At 38.3% G+C, this 16,304-nt stretch overlaps 1 pseudogene; it reads left to right on the top strand.

Annotated features, from left to right (window-relative positions):
- The first annotated feature begins 248 nt into the window (after positions 1–248).
- Positions 249–2,833, top strand: LOC142075027 (protein pelota homolog; annotated as a pseudogene).
- Positions 2,834–16,304: the final 13,471 nt, after the last annotated feature.

Raw genomic sequence — 16,304 nt, 5'->3', positions numbered from 1 at the left:
ATTTTTTTTTTTTTTTTTTGGGGGGGGGTGGTTCTTTGATTTGTGTTTGTGGTTTTGGGTTTGTTTTTTTTTTTTTTTTAATGCAGCAAGTCACCTGCTTGTATGAACTGAATGTTTATTTTCTACTGGGTGGTACTGGATGCCAACTTGCAACATTTATTTGAAATATATAGCATCTCTAGGGGTGTGAGGCTGCTCATAAAAATTAGACTGGAACCAACAAGCAGAGAAAAAGAATAAAAAATAAAATGGATATTAATGTGGAAGGTAAATATGCACTACAGCTAATTTTTCTTGAAAGAATAGCATGAGGTCTATCCTTGCAATTTTATAATCAAAAAGAATGTAAAGAAGAAAATTCACCATAAATTCCCCATGCAGCATTTACATAGATAAATGAAAGGAACTCCTAAAGAAAAGCTGAATGCACACTCTCTGCCTAAGCCACAAAACATTAATACAAAATTATGAGTATGTACAAGCCCAAATTAAACAAAGCTATGCATGTACTTATGTTATATTCCCTTGGGTGGTCCAGCTTCCTTCTGTGAAATTATTCATGCTAACAGTTAAGCATGTGTACTCACAGGAAGAGAGTCTGAGGTCTCATAAATAAATCCTGATATCTGATAAAGTTGTTTTTACATCAGTATCAAGCTTAGAAACGCTGAACACGTGTTACTGGGCCAAATCTGAGTTCAGTGTCCTGTCCCAACAACTAATTAGTGATAGATACTTGAGAGAAATTTGTATGTACACCATAATGGGAGATAGGGGATGATTTTTGCTCACAGTAGTCTTGTATATCATTAAATCCTTGACTCCAAAGCCTTTCCAAGTCAGCAAATTCCACAATCCACGCTGTTTTGGTTCTGGGTGTGCCTGATCACTCCCAGCGTGACCCTCACCCATGCCAAGGTGGAGGTGAACATCCCCCACAAGCGGAAAGGGAGCTGCACTCAGCACGGCCTGGCCCTGGAGAGGTTTTATGAGCAGGTGGTGCAAGCCATCCAGTGGTATATCAACTTTGAGGTGGTGAAGTATGTACTGGTGGCTAGCCCAGGCTTTGTGCGGGAGCAGTTTTGTGACTACATGTTCCAGTAGGCGGCCAAGACTGACAACAAGCTTCTGCTGGAGAACAGGTTCAAGTTCCTACAGGTAAGGAGTTAAACTGTCCCCAGAGTGGGTAAAAAGATGCTTAAGAGCTGTCTGTGGTAATAGAAAATAATTATAAGGGTGATGGGAAATAATTCACTTTTTAGAAAAAATAAATTTCTCATGCCTCTCAAATTATAAGGTAGTTACGCAAGATACAGGGATGGTTCTTTCCTAGGATGCCTTAATGTGGAGTAGAGAAAGTATTAAATATTTTAAACTCCCTATAAGTACATATTTAATCTTCAATTAAGAGTGAAGTACAAGTTGGAAATTAGTTTAACTGTAGTGTTAATCTGCCATACTGTATAGCATGCATGTTTAATAACAGCTTTCTAAAGCTTTTTAAAGAAGAAAAAAAAGTACCTGGATATGATATAGGTTAGTTAATGTTGCTGTTAATCTTTAACTATTTAGTACAAAATTAGGCAGACCATAACACTTTTTCCTGTTCCTTAGTCATAGAATCGTTTAGGTTGGAAAAGACCTTTAGGATCATCAAGTCCTGAGTGGGGTTTTTTTTTGCCTTTCACTGAAATAGGCAAACTCAAAGCCTAAAATAGTTTTCTTCTCATAAGGATGCTTGTATCACTTTTGCATTGGAGCAGGCCTGTAATCTATGCTTGCAAAAGTGTGTGTGTGGGAGGTGTGTCCCAGTACTTAAATGGTGTTGTGGTTTAACCCAGCAACTTCTGACAAATGGTCACAAAGTTTAAGAGTCAAATTTGACCAAGAAGCTGTCCTTTGCATTTATAGCAAAGTGACAATAGTAAGTGTGAAAGGTACTTCACGGCTTTGTGAGCATAGTAGCCACGCAGTTGTGCAAGGCTTGATGCTCTTGCAGTCTTAAGAGGTCGTGTCTTCTTGAATGCTTTAAAAGGAAGAGGCTTAAGTGTTAATTTCTTAGTAGTTTCAGATGGCCCTACCTTGGGGACTGTCTACAACAGCTTGCATATTTAACGCAGTCATTGAATAAGAGAAACATCTTTCCTGAGCTTCTTAAAATACAGTTTAAGGGATTTGGGCTAGGCTTTGGGTTGCAGGAGAGATCTTCTAAGAAAAGAATCATGTAGGTTTCAAGGAAGAGATAACTTTCTTGAATAATTATCAAGATAAATATTATGTATAGTGGAAGCTGTTTGTGACTGGCTAATCAAGGAAATGGTCCTTTTTATTAAAAAAAACCAAACAAACAAACAAAAAAACCCAAAACAACCAAACAAAACTTTGACTTTTTTTACTCTAGGTCCACTCTTCCTCAGGACATAAATACGCATTAAAGGAAGCACTTTGTGACCCAGCTGTAACTAGCTGTCTCTCTGACACTAAGGCAGCTGGTGAGGTCAAAGCCTTAGATGACTTCTATAAAATGCTGCAGCATGAGCCTGACCGGGCTTTTCATGGTCTAAAACATGTGGAGAAGGCCAATAAAGCCACGGCCTTCAATACCTTGCTAATCAGTGATGAGCTTTTCTGGCACCAGTATGTGGCTGCATGTGCCTGATATGTTAAATTGGTAGATAGCATACAGGAGAATGCGGGCACAGTGCATACTTTCTCCAGCCTTCCTGTGTCTGGAGAGCAGCTTGGCCAGCTGACAGGGGTGGCAGCCATCCTGCACTTTCCTGTTGCTGAGCTCTCTGACCAGGAAGATGAATCTAGCCCTGAAGAGGATTGAGAATGGTGACTTCGTTCCACAGTTTCTTTTCCAAGTCGTGTTGAAATGACATTAAAGGCCTTCCCTTCCTAAATACTGTGTGCAGATGTGCCATGACATGTAATTTAAGTTTTTGATAATATTTCTTACAGTATATAGCTCTGCTCAGCACACTAATGGATATCTGTTCTATGGTAATGATTATTGGTATACTGTGAATTGGAGCTGACTGTTTTTGCAAGTTACACCCTGGACTTCCAGCAGTACAAGAAACTGATTTGACTCCCCAAAGCTGCTCATTCTGCATGTTAAGGCAGACTGCCAGCTTAGTGTTTTGGAATGTGTATGAAAAGATAATAAACTAAGAGGGAGAAAATTGTCAGACTATCTATTTCTGTTTAAATGCTTGAAAACAGTATTACAAAACAAATGTAAACTTCTTCATGCAAGACCTATCAAAACTATGCTTGATCTTTTTAGGAACTCGCCCTTCTTCCTGAGATGTGGCAAAGGAGTGGGATCAACATAATGTTAGGGGTTTTTTGGTGTTATGACTCTAACCACTTAAATATTTCTGTGAAACATTTGAAGCAGTCTTTCAGAAACCAGACCCTTTAAATTAACCATTTCCTCCCTAATATGATAGTAGATGCAAGACAAATTGTGAAGCTCAGTGCATCCATTTCAGTTATCTTTTTGATAATGCTGTTATCTTGGGAGATTGTCCTGAAGGCTAACAAGGTGTGATGTATGTTGTCATTGACTGTGTTCTGATGAATTGGCATTGGAATTATTTAGCACCCAGTTCTGAGAAGATATATGACTATAAGTAAGGCTTACACAATCGGGACCCTAGTTTCCATGAGGAATCTTATGACAGCGAATAGTTTAAATAAGTTCATAATCTGGTATTTGACTACCTGTGTACCTCTTTAAAAATATACTTAAGCTGTGATATAGAAGTAAAGATTACAAATTTATAAATAGAACTTCAGCTTAAGATAATGGCAACTGTAAAAATCAAAATTACTTTTCCAATTATTTGATCTGTTCAAAGTATTGAGAGCCACTATGAGTTTTGTTTCTTCACTGGACAATAAATGTTAGGCTGAGGAAACAGAAACTGCTTTCAGATTCTGACATCTGCAAGGGGATTTGTTCAATTTAAACCAATGTTTGATGGTGTAGGTTGTGTGTGTAAATAAGCATTCCTTTTTAAAATGTGGTGGTGGGGAACTGGAGAGACTTGCCAAAAATAAATTTCATTTAATAAAACCATGGAAAACTTCTGAAATATGGAAAGGGACATAACAATGGAAGATTAAAAATAAAAACACCAAAACTTTTAGTCTGGGTAGAATAATTCTAGAAAAAGCATTTTTAATGGTACTCCCAAAATGTTGACGTGTGCCAGCTCTGTGAATTTGATATGATCTATTGCTAACTGAAACATCAGCCTAAACTCCTTGATAGAGAAGTCATTTTGAGTTAACAGCTGTCTCCCCTTTTCCCATCATCCACACAGTCTAAGGAATGCATGAACAGAACTTACGTTAGAGCTGTACTTTATTAACACTTTTATTCTTGTCTCACTGAAGACAAGCAAGCCCGTTAAGACAGTTGTTTAGAGTCAGTTTGTACAGATAAACTATGTTATTTGAGCTGTATGTTTTTGTCTTGAATGGTGTTGAGTGCCACAAGTCATAGAATGCTCAGGTAGGATTCTTTCAGCAGTTAGGACTGGTTAAATTAAAAATATATTTTTTTTTTCTTTAAAAAAATCTCCCTAAGCTGATTATTCACTTTGCCAGCTAGAAAGCACCCCGATTCCTGCTATACACGGAGTTAAATGTAAAGAGCATATGAAACAGGTAGAAAAATCTGACCTTCAATAAATATTATTTATATTTAGCAAATTATTGCTTTAAACAGACTCATTATGTCTAAACAAAGTCATTAATTTCGTTAAGATAAGCTGGTATATTAGTATTTCCCTTCTTATAAGTAATGCCTATTTGTTGCAATTGTACACTAATGAGACTTGTATTCAAAATTGTAGTACACCAGGAAATTCTTATTTTAATTCTCAGCAAACTAAGAGACAAATCAAACTGTTCCTAGGCTGTAGAAGGGTTTGCTATTTTATTAGACCAAATTGATTCCAGTTATTCCATTTTAAAAAAGAAATTTTGAAGAGTTTTTGCTGTGTACTATAAGAAGATTACAATGACAATTCTGCAAGTCTATATTTTGTGCTTGTGGTAGTGTATCACCAAGGAAAAGAAGCGGCTGTTTTGCTGCTTGTGTGTGTGTGTGTTTGGTGGTTTTGCTTTTTAAGATATAACAGCAAAGATCTGGTAAGAAAATATGTTCATAGTGATTATTTGAATTATTTACACTTAGAATTAAAATTCTGCACTGACTTTACAATTTATGAATATTTTTCATTTTTCTTAGCTATTGCTATCATAGCATTAAGTCTCTGAAAGAAATATACATCTAGTTCCCCAAAGTATGGAACGGTGGGAATTTTTTTTTTTTTTTGTAAGCATTTTTGTAGTAAGATAAATATGCAATCACTATGTAGGCAAATTCATCCTGTTTCAGGAAACAGCTTAAGGGCTTGGTATTGAAAGTAGGCTATGTTCAGTAGTTGCAGATGCTCGGCCTGGCAAATTTCCAGGGATTGTAGTATCTTACATTTAAAGGAATTTGAATAGTTGAAAAGTCCATATTGACAAAGATACTTGCTTAACACAGACCTTAATGTCTGTGCATAGATAACACAGAGAATATGCATGTTATCTGCAGATGAAATGAGTAAGTGCTAGAGCCATGGGAAAATATTTTTTGTGTCTTTTCTTTGGAACTAAACATACATGAACTAAAACCTGTCCACAATATGAAAATTGTTCTCTTGCACTATAAAGCATTTAGTAATTTCAAACAGTATCTCAGTTTAGTTTCTGATTACGTTCTGACATAATTTTCTGAATTATTAGCATGGTTTCTCTTCCAATTTTTCAATTTTCAAAATAAATGAGTATACATTGTAGGACTTCTACCAAACATAATAAATATTAAGGAAGAAAGCTTTAAAAAGTATCATGAAATTGGCTTGATCCTGAACCCTGCTGTGCTGTTAGCTTCAAAGATTCAAATAAATTCATTGATTTAGGTCATAGAGCCTCTCTTGCAACCTTAGCGTAATAAGCTAAGGAAAAATTTCTAGTCAGACATTTAAAAAAAAAAACAAAAAAAAAACAAAAAAAAAAAACACCAAAAAAAATCAACAGAAGCTGATTGAAACAAACCTTCCAGAATTTTTGAAGGGGAGCTTAGTAAGAAGAAACAGTAAGAGAAAGCCAGGAAAAAAAAACATGTTAAAAGGTTTGTTGTCTCTTTTAACAGTGTTTCAGGTTATGTTTCAACTAATGCATTGTTTTTTAAGATAACCAGACTAGTAAGTCAAGTCAGTCAAATGGCATGTTTTTAGACTTTTTCTCTTGAAAACCTCAGAAATCAGTTATTAAAAATCTATTAATAGACATTCAAGCATTGTGATCTTGGTAAACAACAGATTTATGATTGTTTAAGCAGTTGCAAACCATCTGCATTTATTTTATCCAAGTCTACTTGCATGGTCGTGCTATTTCTGTTATGAGATAAAAGTCTTATTAAGTGTTCAGAAAGAACGAAATTAATGTTGACAATTAATGCTGACAACTGTAAGTCTAACCTAAATAGGTTATAAAGATTTATAATAGTCTTGGGGGGGGAAGGGAGGGAGAGAGTATTGAAACTGTCACTGAAAAATGTTTAGGGCTTTAGACAGTAGTATTTTGAAATTGAATGTTTTCACTTTTACTTCTAGAACACTTTTAAAACTACTTTGTTCTCTAGCTTAAACGCTTTTATTTTGACATAAGAACTGGCAAGAAATAAATGTATGTTTGAAAGCAGAAAGTTCATGCTACTGGAAAAATGAGAAGCTGGAACAGCCTTCCAGTCAGAAAAATCAGAGCAAAAGGTCGCTTTAATATGGAACTTGTTTACCCTGAAAAATATGATGTAGTTGCCAGCAATGGATAGGAATCAATTCAGCAATCCTGTACCCTATGCTCTGAAGAGAAGCAGAGCACTTGCTGTTGTTATTTTAGTGGAGTATTGTGTTGCCCCGGTTATATTGGTCCAATTCTTAGTGCATATGACTGTGCCACATCTCAACAGATACACCAGATAGCACTGCAATACTGACCTCATGTCAGGATGGAGTGAGCAGGCAGGGATTAGCTGTCTGATCTGACAATGCAAAGATGCTTAGATTAGGTACCTGATATGGTTTTAGTGAGTACTTTCCTCTCAATCTCTGTCAGTTTGATGTCCTCCAGGAGCTCTAAAGATTTATTAAAAAACAATTTTTGAGCATTTTATTTGTAAACAGGCATCAGACTCAAGTCATTGATCGTTAAACGTGTTTCCTTTAGAAAGCATGCTTCCTCCAACGATTCTGAAGTGAGCTGCTGTGAGTTGGTCCTCTGTTTATCTCAGCACAGCTTAGAAAAGTCTGTCTCGGACAAAGGCAACTGTGGTATCCAAAGAGCTATAGACCAAAGAAGAATGGGGGTGGGGGGGGAAGTGCAGCATCAGCACTGTTGTGCTGCCTCATAGCTGGGCTGGAAGGAAAAGCTGAAAGTGATCCATTGCCACTCTCTGCTGCTGAAACTGTAGTTAAGGTGCTACTTGTGTAAAGCTGATGATAAATTTATGATAAGGTAACATGTATTTACAAAAGTTCTAGGAGTATTGTGGGACATAAGTTGGTGGCATGAGGTTCTTTTGTGCCTTTTTAGGAGGTCCTTTTTTAACACTTGAAGCTCTCGTTGACTTCAGAGGACCAAGTTACTCTTAAATATCACCAAAACTGACCTTAGCTTTGCAAACTTCCATTTACCCTGGACAAGTGGCGTCCACACAAGAAAATAAAATTTCCTCACTGTTAAGCTTCCATGGTACTTTTGTGAAGTTGATGCAGATGTTTGAAATGCAGGTTCTTTATGGAACTCCTGGTAATGCCAGAATACTTTATGAACAGGACTGGGCCAGACAGATATCTTAAAATCACAAGTGTACTTCATGTGCTGTGGGTGGGAAACGTAAGTTATTAGTGCCAGTAATTCATGTAGAAAGCTTTATCTTAAACTGCATCTAAAAACAGGATGTTTTTCTACCTCTAGAGTCCAGCTTTAATTTTGAGGAGGAAACAAAACTTCCTCTTATCTCTTCATGGCTATTTCCAAATTTCCCTGAATTGTTTATTGACCAGTAATAAAGAATATTTGCAGTAAAAAGATCTGGGATTAATTCTGTAGTGCTTTCAACTGGTTTACCAGTAAAATCCCTACACCAACAGTACAGCAAAAGAGGTGCTCATGCACCTCTTTTGGTACCAGTAAGAACTGGTACTTGAGTGTCTTAATCTTTAAAAATTAGTAGATATGTTTGATGCATATTATTATGCTTAAGTTTTCAATATGTTGCTATTCAATATTGGAAATTCATGGTGATATACTGGCTTTTGGAGAATTTATTAACTTTTTAATTGAAAAACAAAGTATCTTGACTATAAAAAATATAACACAAAATAATAATATTAAATCCCCATAAAGTAATTTTAAAAATTGCAGTAACAGTTTATTTCCCAAATGTCCTGGTTTCGGCTGGGATAGGGTTAAATTTCTTCCTAGTGCTGTGTTTTGGATTTAGTATGAGGAGAATGTTGATAACACACTGATGTTTTCAGTTGTTGCTAAGTGCCCTCCTAGTCCAAGGACAGCTCCCGTGCCTACTGACTGAGCTAGGTACACAAGATGGGAGGGAACATAATCAGGACAGCCAGCCCAGCTAGCTAATGGGGTATTCCATACCATGTGACGTTATGCTCAGTATATAAATGGTAGGCGTGATCCAGGAAGTACTGATCGCTACTTGGTTATCGGTCAGCGCGGGTGGTGAGCAATTGCATTGTGCATCACTCATTTTGTATATTCTATCATTATTTATTATCATTATTCTCCCTTTTCTGTTCTATTAAACTGTCTTTATCTCAACCCACGAGTTTTTCTCACTCTTACCCTTCCGATTCTCTCCCCGTCCCGCTGGGGGGGCGGGGGGAGTGAGCGAGCGGCTGCGTGGTATTTGGCTGCCTGCCAGGTTAAACCACGACAGTCATGGGGCTCGAAGGGTTGAGATAACGATAGATCTGATCAAAGTGTGTTAAGGCAAAATTGTTATAAGCATCCATTATATTGATTGGTCACAATGTTGATGTATTGGCTGTCAAAGTTGTGGGGCTGACTCTCAATGTTGGGTCATGTAATACCTTGCTTGCAGTATGTGTTCCCTTTTGTGCTGTTTATCATCAGTCGGAACTGGGCCAAGATTATCATTTTGTTGCTGTTTTATGAGGTGATAAAATCATTGGTTGTAAGTCTAATCTGGTATCTGTAATCGGCACTGCCGTCATTTCTGTACCTCGGGAACCACCTCTTAGAAATTATTGGTAATTGCACTTGTTCCTCCTCGGAGAATGAATTTAAGGGGGAGACGGGATGGGACACTCTCTCCCACTTGTTCATCTTCCCTTCCATATCGTCAGAAACTCCTTTTTCTTCTATCCTCTTCACAAAGATGTCCACAATATTCCCTGAGAATTTTGAATATCCTTGGGATGCTCAAACAAGCATGTTCATATTGCTATGTCTCCTGAATGTGGTTCAGGCCTTGTTTAGGGTTAAACAACTATTCAGGAATACTGTCCAGAGATCAACCCTCAGGAACAAGAAAAGAGGGAGGGCAAGCAGTGGTGCCTCATCGGGGCAGGCGGAGCGGCGAGTCTCGGGGGCGGCTACAGACACAGTTGTTACTCAAAGCCCCACGTTGGGCGCCAAAAATGACTGTCGTGGTTTAACCTGGCAGGCAGCCAAATACCACGCAGCCGCTCGCTCACTCCCCCCGCCCCCCCAGCGGGACGGGGAGAGAATCGGAAGGGTAAGAGTGAGAAAAACTCGTGGGTTGAGATAAAGACAGTTTAATAGAACAGAAAAGGGAAAATAATGATAATAAATAATGATAGAATATACAAAATGAGTGATGCACAATGCAATTGCTCACCACCCGCGCTGACCGATAACCAAGTAGCGATCGGTACTTCCTGGATCACGCCTACCATTTATATACTGAGCATAACGTCACATGGTATGGAATACCCCATTAGCCAGCTGGGCTGGCTGTCCTGATTATGTTCCCTCCCATCTTGTGTACCTAGCTCAGTCAGTAGGCACGGGAGCTGTCCTTGGACTAGGAGGGCACTTAGCAACAACTGAAAACATCAGTGTGTTATCAACATTCTTCTCGTACTAAATCCAAAACACAGCACTAGGAAGAAATTTAACCCTATCCCAGCCGAAACCAGGACACCAAACTGAACTGTGAAATGACAATGGTAGAGGCACAGATCTTGAGTATATTCCACTTCAAAGATGTCACACTTGAATATTTCAGGGAATAAGTTTCTAACGTAATCTAGAGGGGTATCTTTTGTTCTTGTTTCAGCTGAAAGATACAGGTGTGAAGTTGGCATTTTGGCATCGTCAGGTTTTCTGATTATCTCAGGTGAACACTGTATGCCACTTCATGAATTACTGGTACATGAATCCATTTACAGAAAGCTAGGTTTTATCTACTGCCTGTAAATTATGTTCATGTCACAGGTAGACTGGCGATTAACTACTAATATATAAAACGACGAGCCTGTGAAAGTCCTTGTGATTGTCTTAGACCATAAGAAGAGTAAAGCTGCTTAAGTAAATATGCATAGCAACAGTTTATGAATTGCCTAGTGCAATACCAGTTGTTCTTGTGGTGTGTTTTGTCCAAATGAACAAACCTTTGTATTGCTGATCTTAATTTTTTTCTTAGGGTGCAGTGTCTTTTGTGATGTGTATGTGATGGTGTTTTATGTGGACTTTTCTAGATTAGGCAGCTGTTTTATGGTTGTTTATGTTCATGGAAGATTGGATTTAATGACTACTGTGGTCATTTGCAGTCCCACATTCTTGTCTGCTTGGATTTCTCAGTTAAAAATATAAATGTATGTTATCACTGAGCCATATTCTTTAAACTGTCCAGTGCAAGAAAAGATTTCTTATCACAGGTAACAACTCGTAGGTAGAGATGAGTAAGGAAACAGACTGGCTGAGGATTATCTTCTCTTTCACCAGTGAGCGATAATCAGTTTCAAACCAGAAAAGCTCTGTATGTCTTGGTAGAGAGCTGATACTGTGATTATCCATGCCGGTGCGTGCTTGAGACGGGCTCAAGATTTTGCTAGTAAGCAGGTTAGAGCTGATCTGTGTAAACAGGCAGTGCCTGCTACACTGTGCTGGCGTTCCCTGCAGGCATTCGCTGCTGTACAGTTGGGGATGAAGAGGCACTTCCATCTGACCTCGTGGTGTGAGAGCACTAGCAGCTGGGGACCATTCATGGTGAAATTCCAGCATTTCAACAAATATGTGATTTATTTTCCATTACTGCCTGTAACAATCTCTTCTCAACTATATTCCCACTGTAGTCATGTTTTCTGGTGTCGTGGTTTAACCCAGCAGGCAGCCAAACACCACACAGCCGCTCACTCGCTCCCCCCTCCCCACACAGTGGGACGGGGAGAGAATTGGAAGGGTAAGAGTGAGAAAACTCATGGGTTGAGATAAAGACAGTTTAATAGAACAGAAAAGGAAGGGAAAATAATAATCACAATAATAACAACGATAGAATATACAAAATTAGTGATGCACAATGCAATTGCTCACCACCTGCCGAGCAATGCCCCAAAAACAGCGATCGCTACTTCCTGGACATGCCTCCCATTCATATACTGAGCATGACGTCACATGGTATGGAATACCCCGTTGGCCAGCTGGGCCAGCTGTCCTGGCTATGCTCCCACCCAGCCTCTTGTGCACTTGGCAGAGCATGGGAAACTAAAAAGTCCTTGACTACAGGGTACTTAGCAACAACTGAAAACATCAGTGTGTTATCAACATTCTTCTCATACTGAATCCAAAACACAGCACTATGAAGAAATTTAACTCTATCCCAGCTGAAACCAGGATATATGGTTACTGATAGGAAAAGTTTAAAACAACCTCTTGAACAATATTATTGACAATACAGTTGATTCATTGCAAAGAATTAACATAAGCAATAGAAAAGAGGAATTATTTGAATGATGGTTTATTTTTTTCAGTTTAAGCTCAATGTCAAGCATTTTTAAACCTTTCAAAATTCACTTTTAGCAACAGTAGGTTTCATCCCTTACTCTACAGTTATGTTCTCAGAAAACTGCAAGTATGATTATTTAAGTTAAAAAAATGGTTTAAACTTTACTAGGATATTTACATTTGTAAAAGTGTTTTCTATCTTAGGCTATTGTAGCGTTTCCCTATTCCGTTTAAATGGAGTTCAGTTTTGTAAAAATCCTTTTGATTTACATTTTGCTGAAACCTGTTAGCAGCAGTTTATATAATGAGTTTGTCTGAAAAATAATGTAAAAGTCTTCATGCTAAAAAACAGTTTAAAGTTTAAGAGTTTTCAAGTCCCTGTTGAAGTAAGGCAGTAAGTATTGTGAACAGGGAAACATGGAATTCTTTTTTTTTTATGTAGCCATGACATAAGAAGCTGGAGCAACATAGCAGTTCCCTCTTACTCTACTAGAAGATGACTCAGATAAAGAAAATGAATGTTCTGTTGTGTTTCAATGAAAATTATCATAGATGCTGTATTATCAGAAATATTAGGAAAGGTGTTCTCTATACAACTTGACTATAGTTTGCAAGTTGATTTCCCCCCCCTTTTAATATGCACATCTGAGACTTGCTTCTGAAGTGTGTACATCCCCGCTTGGCTCTGGAATATTTCCTTGGTCAAGCTCTCTGCTTGCTTTTGGGTTTGTTTTTTTTTCCCCAAAATCACTGCATAGCAGAGCTGTATTGGACCAAAGGAAAAGAGATATTTGTAAGCTTCCATCTTTTCCATTCCACTGCACTTATTACAGTTTTTTGGATCACAGCTGAATTGATATTGATGTGTTTTATAAGACATCAAATATGAGCTATTGGCTTTTAGCATGCATGTTGACTGCATATGTTTTTGCTGTACTATATAAAAACTGGCTTGGATTTAAGTTCTGTAGTGCTTTGGCTAGCTGGGTGTGAGAGGGTTATATCAGGATATTTGCACTTCCTTTTGGAGGATTTCTTCTCTTCCTGAAGCCTTGAGTGATTCAGTTGAGAGTGAGCCAATTATTATGCTCAGCCTAAGGTGATGAAAGACAGGAGTTTGTAGCCATTGTGAAGTAAAGAAATGGAAAAAGTTGATGCTTTTCAGAAAGCCTTTATTGCTAACAAAGCATTTCCACTCTGATATTAGCCTTAAGACTGCTAACCTTTGAGAAAATTTACCCAACAATCCTTGAAAACAATTGGAGAAAAATTAATGAATAATGATACCAGGTCAGGAAGGCAAAAAGAAAAAATAATTGTCCTTCATCCTGGTGGGGAGATAATAATGAGTTTTCAGCTAAGCATAGTTTTTTGCATCAATTCTGTGATTATCACATTTCCCAGAATGTTCAAAAGGAATTGTGATCATTTCTGTCCTTCTGGGGAGTTTTATAGATTGGTCATTTTAAATTCAATGGGTAGACTGACTAAGTCTAGACTGATCAGATGATAGACTGTTGTGGGTTTTTTTGTGTGTGTGTGCACTCTATGGTTTACATTCTCTAAAAAGAGAATAATATTTTTTATGTGTAAATAACAGCATAGTGACAAAATACCCACCCTCACAAGTACATTAATTTGGCTGCAGTGTTTGGCTATTTTCTCTGATAATTTTTTTTTTTTTTTGACAGAGCATTTTTATTTCATTTTTCAAAGATAGTTTGCTAGCTGGCAAGGGAAAGCACAAGTACAAAGCATGGATTCAAAAGAAACTTAAGAATATGTAGACAATGGCATTTGCAATTCACGTTTGAACACTGACAGGTAGTAATTTACTCCAACTCACAGGATTGACCACTGTGATGAGTATTCAGTGCTTTCTCTTTCCTTGATCCTATACTAGTATATTGAGATTACGAAAGGTGTAGAGCATATTGCATAATGATAAAAGTAACCAGTCTCCATCATCTCAAAATAAACATCCTTTTGGTGGAGAATAGGCATGACATGTCCTGTTGAACACATATCACATTAACATCTCTGCCTCAAAATTTCTGATGTATTTCTATAAGGTTTCATATGCTTTTAATATGAGCTTCAACTCTGATATTGTAAAATATTTCTCTGATTCAAAGATGCATTTAAGCTAACTGATTATTAACCATAATGGAGTGGTGCTATGTAAGGATGGTCAAACTTTTTTTTTTTTTTTAAAAAAAAAAAAGGTAGTGATGGGTTGACCTCCTTAACTATTTGTGCTACCTGTTGCACAATCCAGGTACATCTTTGGATTGAATCATAGCCATAATGTTGAAGAAACTATTGCTTGAGATGAAGTGATTTATGTGATTACATAAGCTAGAAAATGTATGGGAGCTACTTGTTTAAGAGTGGGGAAAAAAATTGGGTTTGCTTCTTCCTGTTAAGCAAGTGTTACAGAACAGAATTTCTTAGGAAATCTGAAAAGAATACTTAGAAATAGCTAGGAATTATTTAGCATGATAAGAACAATAAGGCTTTGGATACTCAGTTAGCATCATACTTGTTTAAAAGAATATATAAGATTCTTATTGAATCTACTTGGCCTTTTCATTTAGTGTAACAGCAAAAAAATTAATTGCAAATACGTAAAGTATGCCTTTCAGTGTAGGAAAAGCAGTCCAGTTAGCAATGTGAAATCAAATGAAAACATCACTGTGGAAGAAGTGACTTCTGGGGCTTGCTAAGGATTTCAACGTGTTTCCCACAGCAATAGCTATACCTGGCTTACCATGCTGGTTTCGACAAGGCTATGCAGTGGAAAGCTAACAGCAGCAGTACATCAGCCTGCAAAACTGGGATTCAGCATAATTTAGTGTTGTGGTTTAACCCAGCAGGAAGCCAAACACCAGACAGCTGCTCGCTCACTCCCCCACTGCCACAGTGGGATGGGGGAGAGAGCCAAAAAAGAAAACAAAATTCATGGATTGAGATAAAGACAGTTTAATAGAACAGAAAACATAGGGAAAATAATAATAATAATAATGGTAGAATATACAAAATAAGTGATGCACAATGCAATTGCTCACCACCTGCTGACCAATGCCCAGCCAGACCCCGAGCAGCGATCGCTCCTCCCTGGCCAACCCCCACCTCATAAATTGAGCATGATGTCCTGTGGTATGGAATACCCTGTTGGCCAGCTGGGTTAGTGTCCTGGTTTCAGCTGGGGTAGAGTTAAATTTCTTCCTAGTGCTCTTCTTTGGATTTAGTATGAGAAGAATGTTGATAACGCACTGATGTTTTCAGTTGCTGCTAAGAATCCTTTAGTCAAGGACTTTACAGCTTCCCATGCTCTGCCAGGTGCACAAGAGGCTGGGAGGGAGCATAGCCGGCCCAGCTGGCCAACGGGGTATTCCATACCATGTGATGTCATGCTCAGTATATGAATGGGAGGCGTGGTCCAGGAAGTAGCGATTGCTACTTGGTTATCAGCCAGCGTGGGTGGTGAGCAATTGCATTGTGCATCACTCATTTTGTATATTCTATCATCATCATCATCATCATTATTATCATTATTATTTTCCCTTCCTTTTCTGTTCTATGAAACTGTCTTTATCTCAACCCACGAGTTTTCTCACTCGGGGAGGGAGCGAGTGGCTGTGTGGTGTTTGGCTGCCTGCCGGGTTAAACCACGACAGTTAGCTGTCGTGGCTATGCTCCCTCCCAGCTTCTCGTGCACCTTGCAGAGCATTGGGAAGCCGAAAAATCCTTGACCAGGGTAAGCACTACTTAGCAACAACTAAAGCAGCAATGTGCCATCAACATTATTCTCATACCAAACCCAAAAGACAGCACCACACCAGCTATGAGAAAGAAAATTAACTCTATCCCAGCTGAAACCAGGACAGTATCCACCCCTTATTCTATGCCATTTACATCATGCCCAGGTCCTACACTTTCCAATACATAGCAATTAATCACCACCACTTTTCCTGCCTTTTGATATATACACACAGAGATATCATTCCCTTAGTCTATGGGCCATCCCTCTAAAATGTCCATTGAGTTCATTTAGTCCATGACTTTGGGCTCCATCTGTCATAACAGTCTTTCAGGGCAGGAGAGATGGTGTGTGGTGTTGGACTCTTGCATGCGGAGGCCAGTTCTGGTACCATTATTGCTGCGCTCGTCCGGTTCTATCATTGTTGCACTTCGCTCGGTTTTATCAG

The sequence above is a fragment of the Calonectris borealis genome, chromosome W, assembly GCF_964195595.1.
Source record: "Calonectris borealis chromosome W, bCalBor7.hap1.2, whole genome shotgun sequence".
Lineage (NCBI taxonomy): Eukaryota > Metazoa > Chordata > Aves > Procellariiformes > Procellariidae > Calonectris > Calonectris borealis.
Note: the sequence above shows the minus strand (reverse complement) of the source record. Positions and strands in the feature narration are given on the sequence as shown.